At 41.5% G+C, this 23,293-nt stretch overlaps 1 protein-coding gene across 13 annotated transcripts in view; it reads left to right on the top strand.

Annotated features, from left to right (window-relative positions):
- Positions 1 to 23,293, top strand: part of SCEL (sciellin) — a 125,577-nt gene that overhangs the window by 2,705 nt on the left and 99,579 nt on the right. Inside the window, exon 1 of one of the 13 annotated variants that reach the window (XM_082245549.1) lies at positions 5,233 to 5,352. The exons of the other annotated variants lie outside the window; for them this stretch is intronic. The gene's annotated coding sequence lies outside the window, so the exon portion shown is untranslated. Of the gene's footprint in view, positions 1 to 5,232; positions 5,353 to 23,293 lie in introns of those variants that run through there. 13 annotated transcript variants of the gene reach the window in all.

The raw sequence follows: 23,293 nt of genomic DNA, 5'->3' as shown, positions 1-23,293 counted from the left end.
CCAAAAACGTAAAAAGCACAGCAAAAAGCACTACTGAAACGCTCAAAAGCAACATTTATAGGTGTGAATTGAGCCTAAAACAAAATATGCTGTTCTTTGATATCTAGTAACACTAAAGATAACCACATGTAAGCGCAGAATGAACCCAAGTGGGTAATGGTAATGGCAACAAACAAATTTCAAAATTAGTGCAACACCCTTTGTAGATTGTACTGTAGAAAAAGTTTATTAAAGAATGATTCCAAAACAGTGTAAAGCAATGGCAAGCCTAATGCAAGGAACCCCTAGTCTGCGGTGTGAAAACCAAGGGGTAAAAGTACCTCGCAAAAAGGTATCCAGCTTGCTCACTGTGGAAGGCATGTAACCAACCAGGAAGGTGCAGCAATGCGGGCGGCCTCGCTGTTGTCCAAGCCATAGAGATGGTGGTGGAGGGGTGTCAGATGAGACAAGGAGGGGGAGACCCAGTTCACATGGTGCCAGATAGAAAAATGGCAGGGGAGGTGTTGAGCGGTGTCGGTGTGTCCGTGGCAGGCCCTGACCGGCCAAAGAGCCCCTCCGCGGTGGATTCACAACAGGAAGAGGGCCAGGCATGACGTCAGACTCTCAGAGAAAGCAGACCAGACTGAGGCTAGAGCCGCTGGTGGTGGATGGCTGAGACCGCTGATGGAACGCAGATGTGAAGGGAGAAAAGCAGAAGGGGAAGGGGCTTGCTGCTATATTCTGTTGTCCTGACAACCCGTTTCGGGTGGGGCCCTTCCTCAGGTTATTTTAACACAGAAAGCGCTTGAAAAACTACTCAGTGTGAAAAAATCCTTAGTCTCTATTCACACCAATGCGTTTTTTTATGCTTTCTGCAGAAACGCAGGACATTATTTTTAACATGGGTTCCTGTGGAACACATTTACATCAACCAGATTTTAGTGCCTGACTGTTTTTGTGTTTTCATTTCAGTGTTCTTTGATAGTGCCCATTTTTAGGTAAAGGAGACAAATGCAATAGTTCTTTTTTTTTTTTTTTGTCGATTTTATTAAACGTCATGAAAACTGAACTTTAGACTGTGAGATTTATTACAGTCTTGCAAGCCAAGTTTAGGCAGATCCCAGTCGTATAATGCAGATATAACACAGCAAGTACACAGCATTATCACATAATAACTTTTAATGTGCTATGGAATAAGCAACATGTATACATATACTGCATAATTGTGTGCTTTAAGCCCATAGAAAACCAGTATGGAACTGCAGCACCCATTTATAAATGTGTGTGCACTTTCATTTTTTTCTTAGTCCCCTTTGGAAGCCCCACAACCCATACCCGTTGAGCCTGTCAGTGAAGTCCACCTAATGTAGATTCCTGTGATGCTGTGGCAACAATGCTGCACTGCTCCTGCATTTAAAGCAGAGTTGTTACTCTCATGTAGGCCGTGGCTGGTTGCACTACAGTGGGATGAAAAAATGTTGTGGGGGAAGTGGCTATCGCCACTGCTGATTCACAACACTGTAGCTTGTCAATCAAAACCTGGCCACACCTACTCCTGCCCCCCATTTCTTGGATTGACAGCACTTCCACTGTTGCAGAAACCCTCCCAAGGTGAGCTGCAGCACCTGAGAGAGGGAGTGAGGGAAGCACAAGTGAAGGAGGATTTGGTTCAGTCAGGGAAGGTAAAGAACATTTTTGTTCTTTATGAGGCCTGTGAATCACGTAGGTACTGAATCTGCTACTTGTTTAGACTGTCATACAGGAGTCTTTCGGTGTACTTTATAGCAAAATGTATGCAAGGATACCCAACAAAACACATGCTGATGCACGTGAAATAAGAGGGTCACCACGCAAAATGTATGAAAATGCATGTAAGTTAACCACTTCTGGACCGGAAGGTTTTACCCCCTATTTTTTGAGATACGGCACTGCGTTATTTTAACTGACAATTGCACGGTCGTGTGACACTGTACCCAAAGAAAATTGATTGTCCTTTTTTTCCCCACAAATAGAGCTTTCTTTTGGTGGTATTTGATCACCTCTGCGATTTTTATTTCTTGGGCTATAAACAAAAAAAGAGCAAAAAAAAAAAAAAAAAAAACTTTTTCATCATTTTAGGCCAATATGTATTTTGCTACATATTTATGGGGAAAAAAATCCCAATAAGTGTATATTGATTGGTTTGGGCAAAACTTTTCGCGTCTACAAACTAGGAGAAAGATTTGTCATTTTTATTTATTTATTTATTTAATTATTTTTTTTTTACTAGTAATGGCGGCGATCAGCGATTTTTAGTGGGCCTGTGACATTGCGGCGGACAGATCTACCACTTAACTGACATTTATGACACTTTGGGATGACCAGTGACATTACTACAATAATCAGTGCCAAAAATATGCACTGTTACTATACTAATGACACTGACAGGAAAGGGGTTAACACCAGGGGGTAATCAAAGCGTTAAATGTGTCCCTAGGGGGTGCTTACTAACTGTGTGGGGGATGGGCTTGCTGCATGAACACAGACCTATGTTCCTAAATAAGAGGAACACAGAATGCCTGTGTTCATTACTGACAGAACAGTGGTCTGTTGTGTTTACAACGGCAGACCACCGCTGTGTCTCCATGGGGAGTGATCGCTTGTGCCCAGGGGACATCGCGGTCGCTGGACCCACTGATTGGCTCCCCCTGTGGCTAATTGGTGTGTGTGCGCTCCCAATAGCAGTAACACGAAGTGACGTACAGGTACGTTGCTTCACGGGACAGAGTCGACCTGCTACCGTACTGCAGCTGGTTGGCAAGTGGTTAAAGCAGACCGCCCCTTCCTTTTTAAAAGTGTTACAATTACTCAAATAGCTCATGCAATGATTGGTATTTACCAAACCCATGGAGTCATCTTGCCACATAAAAGTCCTTGATTGTCAGATTCTTCTTACTACTTCTCTGTTGACCAACCTCATCTCACACATGTGCCATCAAATTTTAGACTCACCTGCTAAAGAAAATCATACAACTTATCCACCAACCCGAGCCCTCTAACTCCGGTTTCCCACAACCCAGACTTTGTTCCGGGTCTTAATATAAAGTGCTCTGCTGACCATCCTTTGCTCATTAAACACTGCATCCATGATCAAAAAATCCTATCTCTTCACGAACTAAACAACCTAAAACCCCAAAACATCTCATTGAACCAATGGAATTATATCCAGCTGCACAGCTTTGTTCAAAATAACAAACAGAAGACGTTGTGGGCTAGACAACTAACTGCTTTTGAGAGGATATGTGAGAGACAGTCCCCAATATCGAAAACGACTTCGATGACCTATCAGTGGCTTATAGCCCCGTCGCCGAATTTTGACGACAAATATAAGAAATTATGGGAACTCGAGTTATCACGCAAATTTTCTGATAGGGAATGGGAGAAAGCCTGTGTATTTACTCACAAGTGCTCCTTGAGCACAAAAACTCAAGAAACGTCATTTAAAATCCGCACGCAATGGTACTTAACACCAGTGAAAATGAAAACGTGGTCCCCACAGTACTCTGGAAGATGTTGGAGATGTCTAGCTCACACAGGCACATTCCTACATATTTGGTGGAATTGTGACATAATCAAAACCTTTTGGAACAAGGTTGTGCTTCTGATCAAACATATCACTGGTTCTACCTTAGAATTTAATGCGGCAAGCTGTTTATTACACATCAACAAACTCTCATATAGGTCATATAAAAAGTCTCTAACAAGACATCTACTCAACGCGGCCAAATCTCTTATACCTTTACACTGGAATTCCAAATCCGTCCCCTCGACTAAGAATTGGGTAGACAAAGTAACTTCCACATATGAGATGGAAGAAACTCTAGCCATCAAAAAAGAAAATAGCGGACCCTTTCATGACATGTGGAGACCATGGTTGATATTTACTCTTTCTTCGGATTTCAAAAAACTGATTGAAGATTAGCAATCTCACAATCAACCCTCACATTCCACCTGGACCTTTAGTTTACGCTTCTACAATGAGCTACTTGATCAAGTATCACTTATCGATAGTACTCCATTACCTCCCCCTCCCTTCCCTTTACATTTCCTTCTCCTTCTCTTTCCTTTTTATTCGTCTTCTTTAATTCCTATCTTCGCTTCCTTCCCTGCCCTCTAGTGGCCTTCATTGAGACAGGCATATGTCTTCGGTCCTGTCTCACCTGAGAGAGGGTATCTAGTTTGGATACCCCCATTATACCTCAGAAGCTGACTTAAATGTTTAATGTTGTTGCACTAACTTTTGACCCAACATTACATGATGTTGTAATTTATGTACATATTGTGCAGTTATACCAATATGTCATACTGCCTTTGTTAATGCTGTACATGTTTATTATTGCGATTCAATAAAGCTTTTATTGAAAAAAAAAAAAAAAAGAAAAAGCCTTTGTTTCCCTTGGGATCTCACAAAATCCCATAGTTTAGGAACAAAATCCCCCTGGAAGGCACTGGTAGTGTAGCCTTCCCAGGAGGCATCTGTGGGACCCTTGCTACATCACAGGTGCCTAAGAAGAACAGCAAATGGGATAACATTAAAGGTAAGTATCAGCAAATCTATTATATTAAATATTTAAACAAATTCCAGTTCTCTGTGAATTTGTACAAAGCTGCATGCTATGGAAGCACTTTCCGTTTAGAATGACCCCATGGTCACTTTAAAAAGTGCATTAGTAGTAGTAACTAGGCCACCAGAGGAGCCTGCATTTACTGTATGCTTACATACATTGTATAGTTCTCCACCAGCCCCGGAGATCTGATATGCAATTAACAATTTTAGGAACTGAATTTGCAATTGGCCCTACCCCTTGCTCTTCCAGAAAGGGATGGGCCTAAGTATGACTTCAGTTCTTGTTTGCATTTCACATCACAAGAGATGCGTGCACACTTTTACCCGCATCTAGGTGCCCACTCACCATCATTGATGAGGATTTTTTTTGCGCTTCAAAGCAGTCACATATCATTAAAAGCTGTATTAAGCTGCAGCGTAATGGGTAGCCCATCTCCGCACTGCGTAACAATGCAAGTCGCAATAGGTAAACCCATTGTGTAGTTCCTTACCAGCACTTTCACTCAAATAATGTAAATACAGTTTAAGAAGTAATGTGAAGCTAGAATGAGATAACATACCAGAAGAAGCCCTATTGTATCTGGTGTTACAGCACCTTTATCCCTTTTTCCTCTTTCACAAGTGACCACATTAGTGACAGTTCTTTTGGGAATTTACTTAAGTTCCTCTTACATGACGCATGACAGTTCGGTGATCCCATCTGTGGACTCGTTGTACAGCCTATAAAAAGACAAGCTTACCCAACCTAATCTGGAAGAACTAGTTCTGTAAGTTTTACTGTCATGAATAGCCAAAGACTGCATTTCAAACATATCTGTACTCTGTCTCGCTTAAGATTTTTCATTGTCTTGTCATTTTTGTCAAATTAGGGGAGTAGTAATTATTTCTCAGACTAAAGAGAAGCAGCAGTAGACATATATTTATTGTCCATTTTATGACACTGCAAGATTTAGTTATGGACATGTGTTCTGGTTACTATGTGGAGGAAAAGAGGAGACATTTGGGCTGATTCACTGAAGGCCTTGAGAATGTTCACAAAAAAAAAAAAAAAAAAAAAAAAAACAGTGTGAATATTTACCTCAATTATCTATATGTGTGAAAAGCATTTGCATGTGATTGGTTGTTCATAGTGACCAGCAATTTTGCTTTTCACGTGATTGGATAATGGAAGTGTATATTCACACAATTTTTGAGTGAAGAGTCTCACCTCCTTAAGTAAGCCTTAATGACTTATTTATTAACAGTTCAAAAGGCGGCAGACCTATCCTGGCTGGTGTGAGCTCTTGTGGATTAGCTTTAGTTAGCTACTTAATTGGAAAAACTACTGTAGCCATACCGCCCAACTTTATGAAATTATAAAGAGGGATACCTTTTAGCTCACAGAATGTTGGCATAAAACACATTGCTGCCATGGGCCCAGTTACAATGACCATAAAGATCTAAAATGGCTAGCTAAACCACACAGATACTTTTCTTTACCTTTGTTTTTCATTTATATTTACTTTTCAAAATAATAAATGCAGTAATATAGAGATGGGAGAAAAAGTTTAGTGCTGCATAACACTTTTTGTAGCAATATACCGTATATACTCGAGTATAAGCCAAGTTTTTCAGCACTTTTTTGTGCTGAAAACGTCCCCCTCGGCTTATACTCAAGTCAACAAAAAAAAAAAATGTCCCGGCTGGGCCGACGTGCTTTCCATTTAAAAATGGCGCCAACGTGTCACCGCGCATGCGCCGCCACCGCTCGGGACAGGCCGTACACGTTCGGCTATTCCCAGGAATAGCCAAACGTATACAAGCTTTCCAGAGTGGCTGCGGCACATGCACAATGATGCGTTGGTACCGGGCGGCACCATTTTTAAATTTAAAGCGCTTCTAGAACAGGTAAGTGAAACACAGCCGCACTACCTGCCATTATGCGGGGCTGCGGGCATACTACAAGAGACGCAGTGCTGCGGGCATGGTACACCTGTACCATGCCCGCAGCACTGCATCTGCTGTAGTATGCCCGCAGCCCCGCATTCTCTTGTACTATGCCCACAGCACTGCATTGTCCTGTACTATGCCCACAGCACTGCATCGTCCTGTACCATGCCTGCATCCCTGCATTGTCCTGTACCATGCCTGCATCCCTGCATTGTCCTGTACCATGCCCGCAGCCCTGCATTGTCCTGTACCATGCCCGCAGCCCTGCATTGTCCTGTACCATGCCCGCAGCCCTGCATTGTCCTGTACCATGCCAGCAGCCCTGCATTGTCCTGTACCATGCCTGCAGCCCTGCATTGTCCTGTACCATGCCCGCCGCCCTACATTCTCCTGTACCATGCCTGCAGCCCTGCATTCTCACCCTAGGCTTATACTCGAGTCAATCATTTTTCCCATTTTTTTGTGGTAAAATTAGGGGCCTCGGCTTATACACGGGTCGGCTTATACTCGAGTATATACGGTAGTACATTTTGTATGAAGATGTACACATCAGACTAAAAAGAGAGACAACTGCAGCTGAACAAAGAGGAATTTGATTTTTAAAAGAGGGTAAGTCCCTCCAAATGAGGGAAAGTTGAGAGCTAGGCTGTAGTCTCTATAAAACTTGCAGTTTCTTTACTTTTTTGTTTATATATACTACTATGCAAAAGTTTAATGAAGGTGTAAAAAAAATTGGTAAATTAAGAATGCTTTCAGAAAAAAGACATGTTAATAGTTTTTTTATCAATTAACAAAATGGAAAGTGGATGTAGGCTGCCTCAAATCCTTCTGTCTCCTCAGGTAATCCCAGATGGACTTGATGATGTTGAGATGAGGGCTCTGTGGAGGCCAAACCATCACTTCCAGGACTCCTTGTTCTTCTTTACACTGAAGATAGTATTTAATGACATAAGCTTTATGTTTAGGGTCAATGTTCTGCTGCAGAATAAAATTGGGGCCAATTACACCTCCGTGGTATAACATGATGGATACGTAATCTGCCTATATTTATCAATACTGAGGACACCATTGATCCTGAACAAATTTTCAACTACATTTGCAGACCCCAAACATGCAGCCAATGTCATTAAGAACTATCTTCAGTGTAAACAAAAACAAGGTTTCCTAGAAGTGATGGCTTGGCCTCCACTGAGCCCTAATATCAACATTGAGTCTGTCTTGGATTACAAGAAGAGACAGAGGCATTTGAGGCAGCGCACATCCACAGAAGATCTGTGGTTGGTTCCCAAAGATGTTTGGAACAACTTGACGATTTCATAAAAAAACTGTGTGCAAGCATACCTGGACGAATTGAAAAATTGAAATTTTGAGGCAAAGGGTGGTCACACCAAATTTTGATTTGATTTGATTTGAGTTCTCTTCCGTTCATTTACTTTCCATTTTGTTATTTAATAAAAAATAAACTATTAACACTTTTCTTATGAAAGCATTCTTAATTTACAGCTTTTTTTTTTTTTTTTAACTCTGCCTAAAACTTTTGCACAGTACTATACCTCTACATAACATTCAGTGTATTGAAGAATGTATTGAACAAAACAGAACAGTCTATGTACCAAATGATCTTTCAATCTAACATCTCTTTCGGTGGCATAGTAACAAACATTATCACAAATCTGAGTGAAAACCAATTAAACTACCATTGCAGTTTTGGGAGGAAAGGATCCCAAGTACCAAGAGTAAACCCACTCTGATTGACAGAACAAACTTCATGCAGATATTGCTCTTGGTGGAAACTGAACAAAAGACAATACTGCAGAAAACACAGAACTTACTACTAACCATCATACTGTCCCAACTGGCTTCTGAGGTTTGCTGGGTCAACATCATCATCATCATCATCATCATCATCAGTATATGAAAATGTATTGTTGATTTTAAAAGGTTTGGTCTTGTTGATTGGCAAATCAGCTTTTGGTAACCCTTTTTGACATTTTTTTTGAAAGCTAGTATTCGGTTGCTGTGCAGTTAATGTCTCAATATTGTAAATGATGATCTAAAATCTCATCTTTTAACTCCAGATGTATACCATTTGGTATGTGATTATTTATAAAAATGGGTGTTTTGTATTTCCTGCCAAGAAGCTTTGAAGTGGGAGGTGTAGAGCATCATAAAATCCATCTTTAATAAAAGGCTCTGTTTGGATGTTCATCTAGACAAAGCAATGGCGTCAAAGCTTTTTGGGGGCACGCCAGTACAAGTGCATTCTAGCTTCACTGGGTTGATCTGTTGTTAAACAGTCACATTAGTTTACTGTCAAGTTTTATTGGAAGTGTTTCTGCTGTAATTACATACTCTACCTTTTCACTATTAGTACTATAAAAATTATACACAATTGATGGAAATTATATTTCATAACATTTGATGGCTGTCTAACTCCTAGGGAAATATACAGTATGAGTTTTACAGATGCATTACCAGTAGGCACAACAAATGAGAATAATTTCAGTGATAACTAAGGATATTTTTAATAATGACATTCAGGTCCTCACACAATGAGTAAAATGTGTTATGAGCTTTAATGGTTTTAGAAGACACTGATAATAAACCGTTTTTTTTTTTTTTTAACTTCTTGTGTATGTATAATAATATTTCATTTACTCTTAAACAAGACTTCAACCCCTTCCCACTAGAGACAATCTTTATTATACCTGCACAATGGAGGTACCTGCTTCTGTATGCATTGGGGACACAACTCTATAATATAGATCTTGTATCACCAAACAGTTCTAAATTGTCTAGAAGCAAGGGACTATTTGGCAGTAAGACTGCCTGCATCCAGGACGGATCACTAGAATACGATCGCTGCACGAGAGGTTACATGCGAGTGGCTGACGGGAGCCTCCCATTGCTTTCAGTGGGACTGCCTCCCACTGCTAATCACAGGAACCCCAACTGGGGTTCATGCTTCTAATCAGTGTGAAGGTGCATTAGCAGGTGGGAATGCACCCTTAGACAGTCCCAGAGGTCCTCATCCCTGAAGAGGTTCTCACCTTGCTGTATCATGGGAAAGGCTCTGGCCTTATGCGGAAAATAGTATCTGTTTTACCTATAGCAGCAAACAAGATTCTAAGGCCCTTCATTTTAAAATAATGGAAAGATAACAGTTAGACAGGAGCGGTCTGCTTTTACTTTCCAGTGTCTTATGTACTGTACATTATAGATGAACCTTTCTCAACCTAGGGTTCCTCCAGCGATTTCTTCATTGGTCTGTGGGCAGTGATGGATCTTGATATCCCACCTACACCGGCCATCACTGTAAGGAAGAAATTTTAAATTTCCATCCAATGTAAAGGGTTACTCCTACATCGGACCAGCATTGTAAGAGGGCACTTTTCAATGGACCACTAATATAAGAGGGTATGTCTCCACTGGCCTCTAGTGTAAGGAGACACTATGGTTTTTTTCAGTCCATGTTTCATGTTTCTTTTTTGGCAATTATTATTATTTATTTATTTTTATGATCATTGTTGAAAATAATTTTGTTCTGTAGAGCAGGGGGGGGGGGGGGGGGGCTCTGGGCGACAAATTCTTCCTGTTACCTACAATTTACTGACCACACTAATATACCATGAATTGTAGATATAAGTTATTTCAGGGGTTCCTCGTGGGACAAAGGTTAAGAATAGATGTTATAGATGAAGGGGAAACAATTTTAAAAGTAGGTTGGGTGTTTGATCCCTGTACCTAAATTAGTAAATTAGTAGTAAACAATTTTAAAGGTTACACCCATAATTTGAAAACTGATATCTGCCAAGAATCCAATATAAGTTTTCTTTCTTTAGGCAAAAAAACTGACTTTGTTTTATTATTTACTAAACATCAAAGCGTCTGTGTACATTGAAGGAATTTTAATGGTTGTTTCAGAAGTAGTGGACCTAGCTTAGTGCATTTTGTTCCTCCGAATTGGTTGCTTAATGAACAAATTAATGCTTAATGAACAAATTAATACCAATGTGTATCTATTTGTGATATGTTCCTTTGTGTAACACAATCCAGTCCATTATTGAATTACATAACAGCCATTGCATATACTATAAGCAATGAAGATTTTTAACACAACTATTACATTTATCTTCTCACTGGTCGCTCGTCCCTCCATCTCTATTTATTCTATTATATACCTTCATTCCTCCTTTATTCGCCCTCCTTATCCTCCCTGGCCATACACAAAGCAATGTTCTGGTAATTTCAGTCTTTCAACCAGGTTCACAAGAATGAACCAATAAATGAATGTATTCTACCACCATCCCTTCCAAAGTGATACACATAAAAAATATAGGTTGTTGGTAGGTTGCATTGATTTATTTGATCATTTTTGCAGTCATGGACAGGTGTAAAGTAGTTGCAATTACAAGATGTGCCATGTGTATGACCATCAAAAAAGCTCAACTTCAAGATAAACATGCAAAAAAGTTGGACCCGGCGCTACCACTTTAAATCGTGCATGTGCAAATTAGAAAAGTGCATATAGTGCTAAAGTGCACCCAATAAGATATCAAATATAAAATATATGTATAGTATATAAAGTGCTCCAGATGACGTCGTATGACGAAACGCGTAGGGCGTGGTTTGTGTACGTCAATACGTCACTTCCGGGAACGGTGGTTTGAGCCGGTGGAACGCGGAAGCGGTCCGGCGAACACCTCTCAAGCTGAAAGTGAACTCCCTAACTGTGAGTGGATGCTACGTTATTTTGGTTGACATAACATATGCTACGCAATGGAGGCTTATCCTTTATTCTAGTGACCAGGAAGTGTTGAGGCATTGGCCGAGGGAGTGTGGTAAGCAGCGGTGTTTCTGGTGGGGCATCCACCAACGCCATAACTTTGCTTGTTTATTTGTCTCCTTAATCACTACACGTGGTTCTTGGCATTATCAGCACTCGGCACTTTATATGTACAACATATGATGTTTACAATGTGGCACACTAAGCACAGCCCATAAATAGCACGTAGCACTTTATATACTATACATATATTTTATATTTGATATCTTATTGGGTGCACTTTAGCACTATATGCACTTTTCTAATTTGCACATGCACGATTTAAAGTGGTAGCGCCGGGTCCAACTTTTTTGCATTTTTTCTATTTTACTGCCTCAGAGGTAGGTTGGAGGCAGCTTACACCACCATTTGAGCCTGATTCAGTACAACTCCATAGCGCTGGTATACAATCCCTTTTATTCAAGATAAACATGTTTCCCCCAAATATGGTATGTCTTATAACGACCGCTACACCCTTTCCTTTAATTGTTCAATTAACTGCCTCTATTACCATACAATAATCAATTTTAAATACCTGTGACATCAGCAGCTTCTTGCTATGTCTGGGCACCAGGAGGATCCTCTGGTGTGCAGGGCACAGCAAATACTGAAACTACATGTGTCCATGACTCTTTGGCACTAAGGCGTAGTTTCTGGGCAGTTTTGTGGGCGAACAAGGATGTACTGTGTTATGTAATCACCACCCACAGCCTATAGCTGCATGTAGGCTTCTCTGTAACATACGAAGAGGAGCTCTGAAGTCCTCAGAGTTAAAAAGAAACAAAAAAACAAGAACAATGTAATTGATAGGACTACAGTACAGACAAGGAGCACATAAAATAATCAGCTGATGGGATCAACTGGTATTTTTAAGCTTATAAAAAAGATATAACACAACACTTTCAATTATATATTTCACAGACCAAGTTCATTAGGGTTTACATAACTTTTGATAAGAGAACTCCTGTAACTCCAGGCCAAGCTTTTTGTTACTAAACATACAAGATAGCTGTTGTATCCATGAGGTGCCCTGTAATGGGAATGTACCATCATCCCAATGTATTAACACCTAAACAAACATGACAATAATTAATGGGAGTTTTAAGGTACATAAAATAGTTCCCACCACAGTTTCACATAAAACATGTAATTTACACAACTTTTTATTGATGTCTGTTTTGCAGATTATTCCCTCACTTTGCTTACGTCTGGTGAAACAGTTCTCATTGCTTTAGTATTTCACTCTGGGTGGGTTCCACAGAAATGATAAAAGTCTTTGACTTTTCAGCAATAGGCACTATTAATTAGACCTTGCATACACTGAAACAGATGTCACCATGACAGTGGGGGGGGGGGGGGGGGGCATCTCTATAACTGAGCCCTGATAACAGTAAAAATCTGCCAGGGTTGTAATTATTGGGCACTCTATCCAAAATGAAAAAAAAGTTAACTAAATGTTCACTTTAAAAGTAGCACCAGAATTGAATAGATTATAATATATACCAGTCCCAAGTCAGTCTAGTGTCCTAGATTTCTGAAAGTATAAAAGGTGTGTTCTCCACAGCCTCCTATTGTTTTCACGTTGAACAGAAATGTATGATCTGCAACAAAAGCTTGTAAAAGATCATCTCCGAAACATTATACTTCCGAGCTACTGTATGTAATGGAGAAAGAACATCAAAAAGGGAAGGGATTTGTTAACCCTAAATTGGCAGGCTGCCTTTTATTTTAATCTAACATCTACTGTATGAATACCTCGGGTGGCAAAAAGATATTCACTTTGGAGAAACCAATAAAGTGGTGAAGCAACAGTTTTCTGGGAGCAGTTTACTTAAAATGGAATTTAAGTCTCTCAATCAATGTTGACTGTTTTAAATCCTTGTGCTGCTAGCATTAGTTAATTGATATAAAAGAATATTGTTTTTACCTTTTTGTCTACATTTATTCAGTTACTTCCTAGTTTCCATGCCTGGGCAAACAATATCATACATCCCAGGAGTCTTCGGAGGGGGGTTCTCAGCTAAGCACACCCTCCTGCATGCATGCCTGAGCTAAGAGCAGATGGATTCCAAAATGTAAATGCTACATGAATCATCTGCCCTTACTTAAGCAAATGCTAACTCAGGAAATGCTAAGGGGTGTTTTTCAAAGTGATTTTTCAGCAAATGCATACCATGTCTCTTCTGCATTGACATTTGGTTCACACCTATGCATTTTGCTTTTTATCTGTTTCTGCAGTGCTTTTTGCAGTGTGTTTTGCATTTTTGCACACGTGTTTTTGGCGTGTTTTTTTTATGCGTTTTTCAAAATTTTTTTTACCTATTTGTTGTTGGGCAAATGAAAAAAAAAACGCAAAACGTGGCAGAATCGCAGTAACATCAGGGCAAAAATGCACTACATGCTTTTCTAAAGGAGAAGTATGATCACAGCTCTTTTGGCCATACTTCTCCTGTGAGTCTCAGAAGTGCACTTAGTTCTGCACTCATGTGACCCAGATTCAGCCCGCAGCAGGCTAAAGTTCACTGTTGGCTGACGTCACGAGAGCCAGTCCAGGTTAGGCTCTTGGCCTCTCAGCATGTCAGGCTTGATAGCTTCAATCATAATGAAAAATTGAGACTGAACTACAATGAAAAAAAACTGCAGAAATATTGTAGGAAGCGACCTGATTTTTCGGTCACAGCATTCAGGTCCATTGCAATCCCATCTATTGGCTTTTTCTGATTTTTGAAAAATGGAATAAAAAATGTTATCACTTGAGTTTTTAGAATGTGTATGGTCAGCTTTCGAGTACACATACTGTACACATAAAGCTCTGGCTGCCCATGTAACTGCCCATCTGCTCATCATTTTTGTGAAGTTTTGGCCGCACAAAAACTGGCTGCTGGTAGTCATCCAGTTTGTATGCAGCTATAGCACAGAGTGTTTCTGCATTCAGAAGAGCAGTTTTCTGCCTCTGAACATAGCAACCAAGCTGCAGATATTCAGTCGTCTGAATGTAGCCTAAAGCCGGCCATAGACAGTTTAAACTTTGTCTGGTTCAGCAGGAAGGAACCGGCCAAGATTTGAACCATGTATAGCAGAGGTATTGAATTAGAATTCATTGAAGTCCAGTCTGTAAAATTTTGTCCGCATGTGCTATGATTCAGATCCTTCACATGACAGTCCCCCTCTCTTCCTAGGCTAGGTTCACAACTATGTGGTTTGGGAACGTGCAAAATCGCATGCCTTCCTGACCCACAGAGAAATGCGCTGCACTTTAAGACATGCCAGTATGCCAGGGTGCACCTACAGCACATTGTGACGTGCAGCATGCAGCTTGTTGTTGTGTGGTTAAAAAAAAAAAAAGGGTTGGGACTTCTTTCCCTGCATTTCTCATGGGTAGGGCAGCCCATTAAAATAAATGGGCTACCCTATTTGCGACGTGCATGTGCAAACGAGCATGCGCAGATCTAAATCGAGCCTCATATCACAATCCTGTTCTTACATCAGCATCCCCAGTTCCCCCTTCACATCAGTCACTCTCCTTCACATCAAAATCCCCCCTTCAAATTACTGTCCCCAGCCCCCCTTACATTACTATTCTTAGCCCCCCCCCATTACTGACGTTAGCCCCCCATTACTGTCCCATTACTATCCTGAGCCCCCCTCACTACCCCAGATCCCCCATTACAGTCCTCAGATCCCAACCTTACAGTCCTTAGCTCCCCATATGAATGTTATCAGCTTCCTGTTACTGTCTTGAGCCCCCATTAGTGTCTTGAGCCCCCTATTTCTGTCCTCAGTGACCCGATTAATGTCCTCAGCCCCTCATTACTGTCTTAAGCCCTGCCATTAGTGTCCTGAGCCCCCCCCCCCCGGTACTGTCCAGAGTCCTCCCCCATTACTGTCCTGAGCTCCCTCCTTAACAGGCCTGAGCCCCCCATTACTGTCCTGAACCCCTTCATTGCTGTCCTGAGCCCCCCCGTTAACTGTACTGAGCTCCCTTCCCTTTCTACCCTGATCTCCCCCCGCCAACCGTCCTGAACCCCTACATTACAGTTTTTTAGTGATTTCATTAATGTCCTCAGCTCCCCTTCACACCCCACCCCCTCCTGTCCTACCTTACAAAGACAGGGAGGAGGACAGGAGGCACAGTAGGTTTGGCCAGAGGGCTAGAGCTTCAATCTGGTTATGGCTGCTGGGACCACCCTGCATCCTAGCAACAAATCACCTGCTTGTCAACTCGGGCAGCCCCGCCCTCTATCCAGAGCTGTCCCGCCTCCCATTGTCGGCTCTGTGAGAAAGAGAATGACAGTGGCGTTGGCGACAGGTCTGGGCAGAACAATTCCTAAATGGCGGTACCACGGTGGTCCCGGTAGGATGTTGACTCGGTCCAGACTCAGACCACAGTCCTCCATTTAGTGATGCCTGATGTATGGCCACACTAATTGATTAATTTTGGGTACAAACACCCTGTTGGATTTTTCATGCGATTATTGCCAGTGGCATTAGCCGCTAGCAATATTCACTGCATATTCTCCCAGCAGGGATTGCTCCCCCCACACAATAGGTTCGTAGGAGGGATTTTCCATGGTTGCAGTAAAGAAAATCACACCATCTTTGGCTGTCTTTACTCCAACTGATTAAGCCTTTTAATGAATCAGCCAAGCTTCAGATCAAGCAGTGGACAGTATAAATGAACAATATAAGCAATAAGGTTCTTGTACAAATGCATCAACCATTCTAACTGTTTAATATCCAAACTCTCTATGTTGCCTTTAAAAACTATAAGTATCATATCTTAATGGCAAATGAAAAACTACCTAATCTAAGTGGGTTATGAATGAGCAGCTTTCATCTGCCAATACAGTGGCAGGTCTCAGTAATAATGAGGAAGGATCTGATAATTGCCCGTCTTCAAAAGATCCGACATCACACAATTTAATATTCCATTTGAAATTTTTAACATTAAAACATGTGTTCAGTTAAAGGACTGATTTTTTCTTTTTTTTTTGGCTGATTGCATTACATTATCTTCCCACCAGAAATATCCAATTGAGGCTGTTTTTTTTCCATTTGAAATACGTCTATGAGCATTTTAAAGGACTACTGCACCTTTGTTTTACAAATTAATATTGTAACAAGCCTACCACATTTATTAAATGCTAAAACTTTTTTTTTTTTTTTTTTGCAGATAAGCTGAGATTGCGCTTATTTAAAATACTTTGTATAACTAAAGGCAAAACTTTTTTTTAGTTTTAGTTTTTTTTTTTAGTTTTGGATAGAGCGGAGAGGGAAAAACTGTCAAGTTTTTATTGCTGTCTGTGCCCCAGTTAGGGAGATCCCCCTCTCTGGTTATCCTGTTTACCATTATCATTGAAAGTAAAAGCAAACGAAAATCTCAAAGTAAAGTAATAGATGGAAAATTTTCCAATGGGGACACTAGTTCTGGTGACTTGGGGTCCCCAAGGAATTTCCTTAATTTCCAGGAATTTCCTCCCACTGTTTGGATACGGGACAGGAAGTGAAGGTAAATCTCCGGCATGGGAAACAGATGGCAAAAAAAATCTGACAGGAGTTAAAACCCTCCCTTGCTCTATCCAAAATGAAAAAAAAAATGTTGCCTATAGTTCTACTTTAAGGGGGAAATAGCACTTTGAACTGGTCCTGGGCACATTTAAGCCCTTTTGGCCTGTTTGTTTATGTAGTGTGAATGCTCCGAACCATGCCCAGAAGTACAGCACAGTGAGCCCAGGACCATTTAGAAGAGGTGGTCCCAGGAGTGATTCACTTGTGGTCCAGGGTGGTTTGCTGCAGTGTGAGTACAGCCTGTCCCCTGAAATCGTCATTGGGGATGAAACGTGTAGGGCGTGGTCTGCCTACGATGTTCCCATGCACGACCTGCCGATCGCAAATGGCTTTTTGGTTATGCGAGCTATCAGCCTGCTGGTATATCCTTGTTCACATCTGATTTCTGCTATTTGAAGTATCGTGGACTTTTGAATAAAAGGTGAGAATATAAAACGTGCTTTACTATTATATATAACTTTTTTTTGGATATTTGCACTTATATTAGCACTGCTTATTTGTATTTATGGGTGCAAACCATGCCATAGCATAGAACCTTCCATAAATGACTGTGTACAGAAGCAGGGATCACTGATCTGATTATCAGGGGTTATAATATAGGTGTGCTGGGACTACTTGCTTAACCTCCCTGGTGGTATTCCTGAGTGTGGCTCGGGGTTAACTTTCAGTACCAAAAGCGGTAACCCCCAAACCACACTCGGGATTACCCCAGAACGTTACTCACCTTCCCTGCGATTCCCTCTGTCCTCCCCGGCCTCCTCACAGTCTCTCCCTGCTCTGTGCACGGCCAATTGCCGGCACTTGCCTTCTGGTTCCCTCCCTGCGAGCGTTGCGACGCAGGGGGGTGGAACCGGCGGCAAATGCAAATGTGTAAATACACAAATGACATGATACAAAGTTGTGATCCTAAAGGATCACACTGTATCATGAAATTTCAGCACAGGATTGCACCTGGTGAATTTCCAGTGCCCTGCCTGTGCTTTTCTAGTGCTTTGTGCCTGGAAAATTTTGAACGACCATGGCGTCCAAAAAGCACTTTTGCGCAAAAGAAAATGCTTTTTGGGCGCCATGATCATTCAAAATTTTCCAGGCACAAAGAACTGGAAAAGCACAGGCAGGGCACTGAAAAAGTCACCGGTGCAATCCTGTGGTGAAATGGCATGATACAGTGTAATCCGACAACTTTGTATCAGGTCATTTAGTGTTTTTACATTTTTGAAATTGCCGCCAGTTTCACTCCCCGGCGTCGCAGCGCTTGCAGGGAAAGGAAACAGAAGACAGGTGTCAGCATCTGCTGAGCACACAGTGGGAGGACAGCTGAAGGACGGCGGGGGAGGACGGTGGGGGATCGCAGGGGAAGGTGAGTTTTAAAATATAAAACAACAGATTTCTATGCAAAACAATGTACCGCTTTTAGCACAGAAATCCTGACATAATCAGACCGCCAGGGAGGTTAAATTCTAGTATGGGTGCAGACCAATGGGGTAGGAGGGAGGGGGGACAAGTGAATTTGGGCATGGTTTATGTAAACCAGTCCCAGTGTAAAGCGTACCCTTAATCTGTTGCTAAAATCAACCAAAATAGTGGGTGCTTACGTCATAACTAACTGACCATCTAAGCTCCTATGGAGGAACAAGTAGAAAAGAAGTACTCTCCTGTGCATTACAAGTCCCAGCATTTAATGCAGCTGAGGAAAGTTGCCACTGCCAGTTCCCCCTGTTTCTCCCGCCCACCTGTTAGCTAGTTGACAGACATGCTAAAAAGATTTATCATCATTCATATTCACCATTTTACCTCAGCAGTGATGAACAGAGGAACAATATGCCAGTCTCTGGTATTACACACTTGGGTGAGACTGACTGACTGACAGTATCCAAACTTAACATTGGCAAAATATTAATATATATCAAAATGTGGTGCTATTCTTAAAACTGTATGCACAGAATGTCCTTAACAAATCCAGAGAAACAACAGTTCATAAATCATCCATGTATATGAGTATAGGAGAATTGGCAAAATATTGTTTATTTACTGATTATAATCATCAGCTTCAGAGTGTGTTGGCTGTCATGGCATATGATCTGGTAGCTCCCGATCGAAAGTAGCGATCAGGAGCTTTCCATTAGCTGCTGGTAAATGTGCCGGGAGTGTGCAATGTGGTACGTAAATTTAGGACCACTCTGCCCGCTGAGAGGCCGCATATTTGTGTGCAGTTGGTGCCAAGAGGTTAAAGTGACTGTAAAGGTTTAAATTTTTTTTTTTTTAAATAACAAACATGTTAAACTTTTATGCTCTATGCAATGGTTTTGCACAGAGCAGCCGCTATCCTCCTCTTCTCGGGTCTTCTACAGGTGCTCCTGGCTCCTCCGAGTGCCCCCATATCAAGCCTTGCTATGGGGGCAGTCGTACATTCTCGCTCCTGAGCCCAGCTCGGTCTTTCCATGAGACACACAGAACGGGGCTCAACACCACACCCCACTCCTTTTCCCTGGCTGTGATTGACAGCAGAGGGAGCCAATGAGGAGGGAGTGAGCCGGGAGAGCCTCTGCTCTTGTGCACATCACTAGATCAAGATTGAGCTCAGGTGAGTATAAGGGGGGACTTGCGGGGAGCTGCATGCAGAAAGATTTTTGTCAAATGCTTGTTGTCTGCCTGTGCTTTTGCCACTGCTTCTTGTAGTACCTTCTTATTGTGTTTGAAGAAATCCACCGTGCTCTGAACAGCTGGAACTGTAAATGCTGTAATAAAAACTGACAAAAATTACAAGTGAAAACCATTAATGGCAAATAATGATGATTGTCCTGTAGCTGAATGACTGGCATTTTTATAAGCAAATTCTGCTAAAGGTAATAAAGACACTCAGTCGTCCTGAACAAAGGACGTTAAACATCAAATGTAATGTTCGAATGTCTGGTTAGTTCTTTCAATTTGACCATTAGTTTGAGGGTGATAAGCTGAGGAAAGGGATAATTCAATCTTCAGGACCCCACATAAGGCCCTCCAGAAACGTGATGTGAGCTGCACACCTCAATCAGACACTATGTTTGCAGGGATTCCGTACAATCTAACAATCTCTTCAATAAACACCCCGAGCCGTTTCCAAGGCAAATGGTGTATTCTTGAAGGGCAGAAAATGGGCCATCTTGGATAACCGATCAACCACTACAAAGATTGCTGTGCATCCCTCAGGAGGTGGAAGTTCTACTACAAAATCCATAGAGATTATTTTCCATGGCCTATCAGGGACAGGCAAAGGCTCAAGCCCAGTTTCTTGCAGTCTTGCTTCGGGTACAGACAGAACATGAGTTCACATATCTCTTGCAGAACCCTTTCAATATCTGGCCACCAGAAGGTACGCCATACCAATTCGAGATAGATACAGAAATGGCCCGCCAATGGATGATCATGAAGTAGCTTTAAAACATTCACCAGTAAATTTTCTGGCATAAAAATACAGTCCCTCCACCATAACAACCCCTCCTTAGGCAAAAAAGTGATTCCATTGGGGCCAGAGATGCTCATGGAAGCTTGTTTGATCTGTGAGGGTAGGTCAGACTGTAACACCAGGAAGTTTACCTTTATACACAACACCAGGAAGTTACCTGCGGGCAAGATGGTATCCGGGATTGCTGATTCCTTGGGGTCATCATACATACGAGATAAAGCATCTGGCCTAACATTCTTTGATCCTGTTCAGTAGGTTATGTGAAATGAAAACCTAGAAAAGAACAGTGCCCATCGAAATTGACGTGGCTTCAGGCGCTTGGCAGACCTCAAGTACTTCAAATTCTTATGATCAGTGTATATTAATATGGGATGTGCTGCGCCTTTCAACAGGTACCTCCATTCCTCCAAAGCTGGGCACTGTTTTCCTTGGGCAGCTGTTGGGCCCAGGTTTTGGGTTTCCCTTGGAGTAAGGAAATAATGAATCACACTTAGGTGGATTCCAAAGAGAAAGTCCAGGTTTGCAGGGCGAAGTATAACTGGCATGCATTGCGGAATGCCCTGAATTTACTTTGATCCCTCGAGAACCTTACAGGTGTAGGAACTCTGGTTTCAGGTGATAGCATCATCACAGTGGATGAGATAGTAATCTGTGTTGGTGCAGCAGCAGGAGTGGGAGCTGTGGTAGGACTTCCAGAGGTGGCTAAAGACTGCACATGTTCCTCCAGCTGTATGTAGCCTTCCTGCAGGGACTTAATGGCTCGGTTGAGGGCTGTGAGATGTTGACAAATCTCATCAATTTGAGAGGTCCCTCTTGCAGGCTCAGACATGGCTGTCTGATACTGTAACGTACCTTGTAGCACAGCCTGATGTATGGAAGGAGACCTCTCATACAGCCCTGGCCCAGGCACCACTGGAGTTGCAACAGTGGATGCGAGAGCGCAGTGGGGTAAGAGTGCCTGCATTGGTCTTCTGTTGGCGGCCGAGATGAGTGGCCGATGAGTCACTGGACAGGACTGGATTGCTGAGCAGCAGGAAGAAGCAGGTACAGTGGTGCGGATGCACAACGGATGCAGGACAGTGTCACCAGGCACTAGACGGAGCAGGATTGGCAAAAGACTGGAGCAGGGTCAGACAAGCCGGATTGGTCACAGGTATAACAGTCTAGTCAATACAGGAATCAAATACAGACACAGGAACAAAACTCAGAAAAAAGTGGCAGATCAGACAGCACTGCACAAGTGCAGCTGCTGCCCTTCTATATGCCATTTAAGCACAATGCTAAAATGGCTAACGCGCGTGCATGCGCATAGCCGTTACCATTTGGCAAATCTTTGTACGCACGTGCGCATTCCTGCGCACACGCATGCACATCTGCCTATTACCAGAATGTCTATGACACCCTTGGAGGCACTCTGCACATGTTTAGTTTGGTGTGTATTGCTAGAGAGTTTTTTTTTTTTTAAGGGTGCATGTGATCAGCACAGGGCCAATCAGCACTGTCTAGACAGAGGATTAGGGGTCATGCAGCCTCATAGGACAGTCAGAGCAGAATAAAAACTCCTCCTACAAGCTTTAACCAGTGCTCAGCCAGACACTGATAGAAGTCTCAAGACTGCTATATACCGCTGATGAGAAAAGATATGTAAAAGTTTATATTTACTAAAATAATTGCATTTCCATGTTCTGTGAGAGAACAGATATAGTAAATGCAGGGTCCTGGGTTTAGTAACACTTTGAGGTATATTCTGAAAGATTTGAATTTGATTTATGGGCTACTATGCCCAATTCGGTTAAATAATTATTCTATGTTCATAATATGCCATAACGTCTGCTGTCATTTGGATAAAACTGTTCACAATTAATATAAATAAACTAGAAAATTCCCTGATGATCTTCAAAACTATTTAAAAGTGCACATACAATTTAACCTAAATGAAAACTCCAGGCAAACAAGTAAATACACAACTGAAATACTTATATTTCAACTATTTTACCTGCCAAAGATTTGTAGTTCTGTCAAGCCACAAGTCTTGTGTTTCAGCTAACCCTGCCAGACCCAAGAGCCAGTTTATGGATTCCTCTGCAGAATTAAATGCAGTAAAGTAGAGTCTTATTGAGGACCTATACCAGCCTGCAACTGGACCATGAAATAAAGTAAGCACATTGAGGTCAAACGTGAACTCATGTAGATTTGAGTGGCTTTCTTTAAGATGTTTTGCCCAAATATCAGCATTACTACTCTACGGGCTTTTTATCTTTTCTTTTTCGGTGTACAATTCCATGTTTTGAGGCAGAGTTGATATACTAGTTGCAACATTTAAAGAGACATCATGGGCAATGTTAATGATGGACTTGATTGGATTAGATGATGTATGGGAGTCTTCTCAAGTTTGGTTAACTGTATACTTGGCCATACTTGGTGAATGATTTTCCTTGAGGTGGTGCCACAGTGATTATTGCTATATCAAGAAGCAAATCTCTACATTTCATATCATTTGGATATGTTTTGCTTATAAAAAGATTTTTTTGTTCACAGTTAGCTTTTTGGATGGAGAGTTATCAGCAGAGATGTATAGTAACTAAGTAGAATTACTTCACTACTGTACTTAAGTACCGAAAGGCGGTATCTGTACTTTCCTGGAGTAGAATTTTTTTCTCCTACTTCCACTTTTACGTCACTACATTTTTTCGATGATTTCAACTTCTACTCCGATATTTTATTTTTGTGCTGCATAGTTACTCGTTACAATTATAACAATTACCACTGCCAGAACAGTAGATGGCAGGTTTCATGAAGCTCAAAACATGTGTATTATCAGCGCATACGAAAATAAATGCTACTGTATGTATAAATAAAAGCTGCATTTGAACAAATAAAAAACAATATGATGTTCAAACTTTTGACTTCTTTCTTTAATAACTACATAACACAGTACTTG

The sequence above is a fragment of the Pelophylax lessonae genome (assembly GCF_965119305.1).
Source record: "Pelophylax lessonae genome assembly, chromosome: 2".
NCBI lineage: Eukaryota > Metazoa > Chordata > Amphibia > Anura > Ranidae > Pelophylax > Pelophylax lessonae.
Note: the sequence above shows the minus strand (reverse complement) of the source record. Positions and strands in the feature narration are given on the sequence as shown.